Source organism: Pelecanus crispus, chromosome 11, assembly GCF_030463565.1.
Source record: "Pelecanus crispus isolate bPelCri1 chromosome 11, bPelCri1.pri, whole genome shotgun sequence".
Taxonomy (NCBI): domain Eukaryota; kingdom Metazoa; phylum Chordata; class Aves; order Pelecaniformes; family Pelecanidae; genus Pelecanus; species Pelecanus crispus.
Genome location: NC_134653.1, coordinates 26,288,911 through 26,297,742, shown reverse-complemented (window position 1 = coordinate 26,297,742; position 8,832 = coordinate 26,288,911).

Below are 8,832 nucleotides of genomic sequence, written 5' to 3'. Positions count from 1 at the left end.
AATCAAAAATATTACCTTGACTTTCAGAGTGTATTGGACTTGCATGGCAAGGTTTTGGTAGCGGGGGGGGGAGGTTACAGGGGTGGCTTCTGTGAGAAGCTGCTAGAAGCTTCCCCTGTGTCCGATAGAGCCAATGCCAACTGGCTCCAAGACGGACCCGCCGCTGGCCACGGCCGAGCCCATCAGCGATGGTGGTAGTGTCTCTGGGATAACGTATTTAAGAAGGGGGGGGGGGGGAACCTGTGCAATTGCAGCTGGAGAGAGGAGAGAGAAACAGCCCTGCAGACACCAAGGTCAGTGGAGAAGGAGGGAGAGGAGGTGCTCCAGGCACCGAAGAAGAGATTTCCCTGCAGCCCGTGGTGCAGACCCTGGTGAGGCAGGCTGTGCCCCTGCAGCCCACGGAGGTCCACGGTGGAGCAGATATCCACCTGCAGCCCAGGGAGGACGCAACGTCAGAGCAGGGGGATGCCTGAAGGAGGCTGTGACCCCATGGGAAGCCTGTGCTGGAGCAGGCTCCTGGCAGGACCTGTGGACCCATGGAGAGAGAGAAGCCCACGCTGGAGCAGGTTTGCTGGCACCATTTGTGACCCCACGGGGGACCCACGCTGGAGCAGTCTGCTCCTGAAGGACTGCACCCCGTGGCAGGGACCCACGCTGGAGCAGTTCATGAAGAACTGTAGCCTGTGGGAGGGACCCACATAGGGGAAGTTCGTGGAGGACTGTCTCCCGTGGGAGGGACCCCATGCTGGAGCAGAGGAAGAGCGTGAGGAGTCCTCCCCTGAGGAGGAAGGAGCGGCAGAGACAATGTGTGATGAGCTGACCGCAACCCCCATTCCCTGTCCCCCTGCACTGCTTGTGGGGTGGAGGTGGAGAAAATCAGGAGTGAAGTTGAGCCCGGGAAGAAGGGAGGGGTGCGGGGAAGGTGTTTTAAGGTTTAGTTTTTATTTCTCATTACCCTACTCTGATTTGCTTGGCAATAAATTAAACAAATTTCCCCAAGTTGAGTCTATGTTGCCCGTGACGGTAATTGGTGAGTGATCTCTCCCTGTCCTTATCTCAACCCATGAGCCTTTCATATTTTCTCTCCCCTGTCCACTTGAGAAGGGGAGTGATAGAGTGGCTTTAGTGGGCACCTGGCATCCAGCCAGGGTCAACCCACCACACAGAGCGGGAACTTACTTCTGTTGAAGTCAGTATCAAAACTCCCACAAGTTAGGAGAGGAACCGAGGTCCCTATTTGATCTTTGCTGCTCTGGCTCCAAGCTGAATGCCTGATTTTTGGTTTCTAGGCTTTATACTGGGTATATATAGGCCTGTACAGAAGCTAGACAATTACTCCTATTCAGCACTGACTGTTCCTGCAGTTTGGTGTCACTGGGGGCAAGGCCCTTACAGAGCAATAAATCAGATCCTGTGTGGTTCATATGCCAGCTATTGCAGAGCTGCTTTTCCATGCTCCTCTCTCCTCTCTGCAGACTGCTGAAGGTCCTTGCCCACTCCCCTGCCTGGCCCAGCTTCTGTGGAGTGTGTCCTTGGCCTGCAGCTCGTTGGACCCCACCTGCATGCCCCGATGTGAGGAACCATGCTACTTACACTGTGCACAACACCAAAGATCTCCTGTAGCCCACCAAGCTATAGTTTGGGAATAGCCAACCCTGCTAGATGTGGAAAAGCCTGTGATGGATGAAAAGCTGGACATGAGCCAACAATGTGTGCTTGTAGCCCAGAAGGCCAACCGTATCCTGGGCTGCATCCAAAGAAGCGTGGCCAGCAGGTCGAGGGAGGTGATTCTGCCCCTCTGCTCTGCTCTGGTGAGACCCCACCTGGAGCACTGTGTCCAGCTCTGGGGCCCTCAGCACAGGAAGGACATGGACCTGTTGGAGCGGGTCCAGAGGAGGGCCACAAAAATGGTCTGAGCTGGAGCACCTCTCCTACGAGGACAGGCTGAGAGAGTTGGGGTTGTTCAGCCTGGAGAAGAGAAGGCTGCAGGGAGATTTTATTGCAGCCTTTCAGTCCTTAAAGGGGGCCTATAGGAAGGATGGGGGCAATCTTTTTAGCAAGGCCTGTTGTGACAGGACAAGGAGTAATGGCTTTAAACTAAGGGAGGGTAGATTTAGACTGGATATGAGGAAGAAATTTTTTACAATGAGGGTGGTGAAGCACTGGAACGGGTTGCCCAGAGAGGTAGTGGAGGCCCCATCCCTGGAAACATTCAAGGTCAGGTTGGACGGGGCTCTGAGGAACCTGATCTGGTTAAAGATGTCCCTGCTCGCTGGAGGGGGGTTGGGCTGGATGACCTCTAAAGGTCCCTTCCAACCCAAAGCATTCTGTGAACAAGGCTCAGAATACTTTTTTTCATGGTAATTTTGAGAGACCAGTAACTGTTTATTGAGGACTGGAACACAAAAACTTTAGCCAGCTTGTCTCTGACACTTTCAGTGACTTTCTGGACTGTGTTAGACTGCTCATGTCTACTAAAATGTGCCTGGCAGAACTTGCTCCCAGAGCCAGACACTGTTTTGCCACCTGGGGAGAAAAGAGCAAGTTCAATACCACTGTATACAAATAATGGTGTTTCTGCTGCAGCTGTTTGTACAGCAGTTACTTGCAGTACAGTGGAGAGCGTGCAATTTATCCTAGCTTAACAGATGGGAGAAGGCTTTTTGAGATAATGTGAAGAGAACTGAATACAGGTGGAGAGTTTTACAAAGTGAGGGAGCAGAGGTGACAGCTTGCAACGGTGCGTACAGGGACAGGTCTTGAACCTGACTTCCTAGATGTGAGGGCTTGCTGAGCAAATGCTTAGTTGCTCAGCTGTCTGTGCCTCATTGAGCTGAACTGCATACTTCTATTTAGAAAAAAACTAAATGGTCAGTTGATTTAATTGCTCTGTCGTGCATTCTTACCTCCTTGAGCTACTGTTATCTCTTGGCAGTGAGGATGAGGTGAACTCATAGGCTGTTTGTTCCCTGTGCTTTAGCCTGTGACTAGCACATGCTTCCCTCACGCCATATCTGCGTGGGGGAGGTGGGTAAAAGGCTGTTAAGAGGGGGTTCTGCTCCCTTCCCCAATACACCAAGCAGTAGTGTTGCTGCAGCGACCAGTAGGGCAACTACTGCTGACTCCAGTTCTTCTGCATCCCAACAGTATGTGCCGTAAAAGGAGGGCAAGGCCTTCTCTGTCCATTATGGGTAGCTATACCTCCTTCCCTATAAAGTGGTTGAGATGATTCATCTGCTAAATGCTGCGTGCAAGCACCGTCTTGTTTTTGTAACTGCGAAGTAGTGGTATTGTGGGTTTGGTAACAGCCTAAAAGTATTTAGTAGACTACTTAGCAGAGGGTTAAGTGTAATAGGACAAGCTGGAGGGGGAATGGCCCTGCAGTGTTATCTGGTTCTGGTCACTGGAGGGTGCTGGTGGGAGGAGTGGTTCAGCCCACACCTTTCTGAAATGCCCCTTCTGCCTGCCTTGCTGCTCCCAAATGCTTCTCACCATGGGAACTGCCAGTGTGAACTGCAGGAGGAGCTCAGAGAAAGCACAAGAAAGATGGCTGGCGTTCTGTGGTCTTTTTTAGAAGATATTACCCCAGATCAACTGGTTTGCCCATGGAAATGGTATTGTATGTATGTCCCTCTTTTTTTATCACTACCTGAGCAGAAATCACTTGCTGCAACTGCAAGCTTCTGTAGGAGAAACATTCACTTACCTTGCAAGACATTTGATTTATCTTCCATTTTGCAGGGCATCACTAAAACTTATTTCCCAATTTTTTTGTGTGGTTTTCGTGAGCCACCAGCTCCATGTTTCATCACCCCCTTTAAAACAACCTTTCCTCTTTGATCAGCTCTTCACAGCTCCAAATTTCCCTCTGACTAAAAGGGCCAATCACCATAAATCTAGCAGACCTTTAGGAATTGTCTTCAACCCATTTGGCTGTGTGCAACTCAATAAATGGAGGTTATTATTCCCCTTCATGCTAAACTGTGAAAGCACATCAAAAAGCAGTTGCTTCTTGTCTCAGCTCCAATGCTGTTTTCCCCAAGCAACAAAGGGACTCATTTTAGTGAGAAGGCAGCCTTAATCCCACTTGTGTGATAGCCTCAATTTCCTGAGGAGCCTCCAGCTTTCCTTACCTGCAGGCACAGCTTCTTTACTGTAGAAGTAGTAGGTGTACAGAAAGATGAGAAGCCTCGCTGCAGCTATGGTCAGTTCTGTGCACAGACACAGGAGTCAGTTGTTAAAACCCAGTTAAGTTCTGTCATGCCAAGTGCTAAATAGGGGAGGGTCATAATCTGATTTTTGTCATATGCCACCTGCTTGAGTGAGGAGCCAGGCACTGCTGCCCTCCCACCAGCAGTGATCTGTATCAGACTATGATCTCTGGGGCACAGATTGAGCTGTTGCAGATATTGTCTTTAGTATAACAGAGTCTAGTTGGACTTTCTCCTTGGCCCTTGCCAATGTGAAGATGTGGGATCACACTAGAAATCTGGGTGCAGCATGTATCTAAATCTTTCTATGCATTTCTTTTTTTGCAAGAGTCTTCTGATAAAGGAATAGCGGAATGTCTGTCCTGGTTTCGGCTGGGATAGAGTTAATTTTCTTCCTAGCAGCAGGCATAGTGCTGTGTTTTGGATTTAGTAGGAGAAGAATGTTGATAACATGCTGATGTTTTTAGTTGTTGCTGAGTACTGCTTATGCTAGTCAAGGACTTTTTCAGCTTCCCATGCTCTGCCAGGCGCACAAGAAACTGGGAGGGGGCACAGCCAGAATAGTTGATCCAAACTGACCAAAGGGCTATTCCATACCATATGATGTCATGCTCAGTATATAAACTGGGGGGGGGGTTGGCCGGGGAGCAGCGATCACTGCTCGGGAACTGTAAGGGTATCGGTCGGCGGGTGGTGAGCAATTGCATTGTGCATCACTTGCTTCGTGTATCATTATTATTATTATCATTATTATACTGTTACTATTAGCATTACTATTTTACTTTATTTCAATTATTAAACTGTTCTTATCTCAACCCAGGAGTGTTTTTCTCACTCTTACTCCTCCGATTCTCTCCCCCATCCCATTGGGTTAGGGGGAGTGAGCGAGCGGCTGCGTGGTACTGAGTTGCTGGCTGGGGCTAAACCACGACAATGTCCCAGATATCCTCTTTTATTAGCAAAAAGGCACCATTTCTGATTTGCATATGCTGAAGCTGCATATGTTGTCTGGGTTTTGGCAAGGGCAAGCGGCACTTAGGTCATTCACTTAAAACTGCTTGCCTTTAGTGTGTAAAAGTCACAGCTCTATATCATGAGACCCTCTAACATAAAATGCTCCCCGCCCCCCCTTATTTTTAGCCTTAGCATTTGTTACCTGCTTGCTTAATTGTCCTGTCAGGGTGAGCGGGTATGAATTTCTTATTGTCCATCTGTGGCCCCTGCATGATTTCCTGTAGCTATCAGGCCTTGGGTGTGTAGGTGACAGAGCACTCAGCTGTGCAGCCCCTGTTGGGGACCCTCACAGTTAGAAAAGCTCACAGAACTGATACGGATAGGAGGAAAAGGACTAATGGGCTCCTTTGTGGTGGTGTTCCAAATGCATCATCCACCTCTTTTCTGTAGGCTTCAACCAAACAAATCAAAGCTGTTTAACAGCCCATGTACCAGAATTTCCTGTCCCTACAGAAAGAGAGCATCAGCCAGGAGGAATCTGGCATCTGCAAGATATTTTCACAGTATCTATCAGTGATGAAAATGGGCAGACCGGTAGGACTGGAGAGGCAAAGTCCTCTATCGTAAATTTACTCTCTTACCACTATTATCTTTTCTGTAATCTAAACCCACAATTCCTAAGGCCAAGTTAATTCAGATCTCAAAAACCTTGCACTGAGACACCATGGAGAATGGCTGGATGTAGTGATAAGAAACTCTGACTTCAGGCATTTGGCTGAGACCCTCCTTATTCCTTTCCCATTGACTCTAGACAGCCTCCTAGGACTGTTGCTTTCAGTTGCTGTTTACCTGGGGCTGCCCTAGGACGGGGTATGTGAGAGGAAGACTCAGTTCTTCCTGCCCAAGCCCCAAGTTTTGAATGAATAGACTGAGAAAACCAGTAAGTTGGCACTAGTTTGAAATACTTCTTCCCCGCCCCCCAAGCTCCAAAGACTGGGAAAGGGTGACATCCAAGGCAGTCACAGGGGAAGAAGCACACTCTAGAAGGTAGATTTAGTCACCTTCACTCCAAGGTTCCTGAACCTCCCAAGTTCACCATGCCTGGGGTCTTCGGTCCTTTTCCAGAAGTTGTGAATAAGCAGGTTTGTCAGTAGGCACAATCTGACTGTAAGCTGTGGGAGGCTGCACTTACACCATACCCACCAGGCATGAGTCCTCCGGGCCATCTGCAGTCTATGCTGCCCTCACTGGAGCACACTGTGTGAAATACCTTTCTCAGGCTGCAGGACTTGGTTACAAAATTTGCTCTGAGAATTTGCCCAGAACCAAAGACAAGATTTGCCAAATAGGAAGTAGCGTTTATTTGCTTTGGGTAACTCCAACCCCACTTTCAGAGGAGCAGCAGAAAAATCCATTATAAGGCGCACTCAGCTCCTCTAGCCAAACCTCAGGAGCTTGCCCTAGTAGGAACAGCTGTAAGAAAAAGGGAAGAGCATAAGCTGTTGATTCAGCTAATTTCATGGTAAAAAACTGTCCTTGTGCTGTTGTCTGATGTGTACTTTTGCCACCCATAGCCGGACAGAGCTACAACTTCAAGCCCTGATCTAAAATACTGGTGGACTGGTCTAACAACAGTGAGCCAGAAAAGGTAGGAGAGGATTGAATCACATGGAGAATAAGGCTGGCTTAAAGCAGACACGGTAGATAGAAAGCATCTGCATTTCCTTCCTGGTGACGGGGGAAGAGAACACCGCTCAGGCTCTGTAACACTCTTTTTCTGTTTCAGCCCGTAACACAAAGATTACTATCCTTTTGTTTAGTCTTTTAGTAACAATATTTCTGCCCCTTTTAAGACCTCCCTCCCTTGCAAACTCTGCATAGGCTGAGAGAATAAAGCTGAACACTAGGTCAGTTCTGAGTTTGGTTTTTTCCCATAGCATGCCTAGCTCTCATCCTATAATGCTCAGCCCTGGAGGTTTCTGTAACTCCCTCCAGGCTAACTACATCAGTAAGCTGAGAAACATGAACTTCTCAGGACAGGTCTTGGCTAGCTACCTGCAATGATATAGTTATCTTCTAATAGCTCTTATCTCTCTGAATTGCATCTTCCCAAATAGCCCCCAAGGAGTGACGGGGAAGATGTCAATCAGCATTAGAGTGATGCAGATCTGGCTTTTGGTGTAGGAACTTTAGGCTTTCTGTGGTATTTCTCGGAACTTACTTCTCAATGGTGTCTTGAGGAACACATTAAGAGGTGAAGTGATCCTGCTCTAAAAGAAGTCAATTTTAGTAGTGCTGGATCAGCTTAGCAGAAAAAAAAAAAAGGAACTCCTTTGTCTCAGCCTCATATACTTGTTGTATATATGCTCATTAACATAGAGTAATAAACCATGCACAGGAAATTTACTGTAAATGTTCATTTACTGTAAGTCATTTTCCTAGTGACTTAAAAGTATAAAGTGTAATCAGTGAAGGGTCAGGGTAACATGACTCATCAGTGATGCCGATTCCTCCTCTCCAATGGGCTCAGCTGCTGAACTGGCGAAGAAGCAGGGATAGACATGGGAGGTTTAGTTACCTGTCACATTGTTAATGCCAAGTCCTCACTGGAAATGTTTTCTTGTTTTAAGACTTCCTGGCAATGCTCCCACACCTTCTCAAAATGCAGGCTCTACTGGCACTAAACCTGCAGCCTCCATTTTTAACACACCTATGTCATGCAAGTTTGAAGGTGGTGCAGAAGATGACATGGATAGTGAGAAACCCAGCCTCAGTTCCTCTGCTAAGGAGGCATAAATGTCTCTTCTTACATGGAAAAAACCTATGCAAATAAACACTCTGTGCAAGCTCCCTGGCTGTGTGTGGAGATTCTGCCATGCCCTAGCAATGATTTCTGCAAAAGCTTTGGTTAACAGGACAGCTGGACTATGCTAAAGATGGAGTGACATCTGTGAGCTTTCTTCACTACCAAACAGCAGATACCTAATTCACTGGAAGGTGGGATCTCCATTAAATGAGAGCAGAATGCAGGTAGGGGTCTTGAACTTACCTCACTTGGCGTCTAAGTGAAGCCATCTCTCCTCTGACCCATAATAGCCAAATCTTGAAACACATTAAGTACCTTAATTCCCTCTACCTTCTGCAGAAATTCGGTGCCTAAGTATCCCTTGGATTCTGTGCTTTACTTGCTCCTGCCTAGCATGGGTTTGAATCAACAACAAAGCAAAAAAGAACTTTGCATCATGTGGTTGGTTGTCCTTGCCTTGCTACTTGACCTTTTAGCAGATGACTCTGGCATCCTTGCTTCCAACTGCTTGTTACAGTTCTTGTCAAAATATTAATAAAGAACACGTTATGTGGAGAGTGAGGCTGGGGCATTTGGAAGACCACAGCAATTAATCATCTCCCTCATAGCCAGAAAGGGAGCGGTACATTCATGCAGAAAGTCGGGTCAAAAATTTAGTGTTTTAGTCTGGGCAAGATTCTGTCTTTTACTCCATAAATCATTTAATATGTCTTACATGACTACCCTAAGGATCAACAAAAAATGGTTACCCAGTAGTGATGGATCTCCTGTTAGGAGCGTGGAAAATTACATCTATTAATAGCTTGAGATCACCTCCTGAAGGAGACCTATTGTACAGATTTAATTGTATTTCTCTCTTAA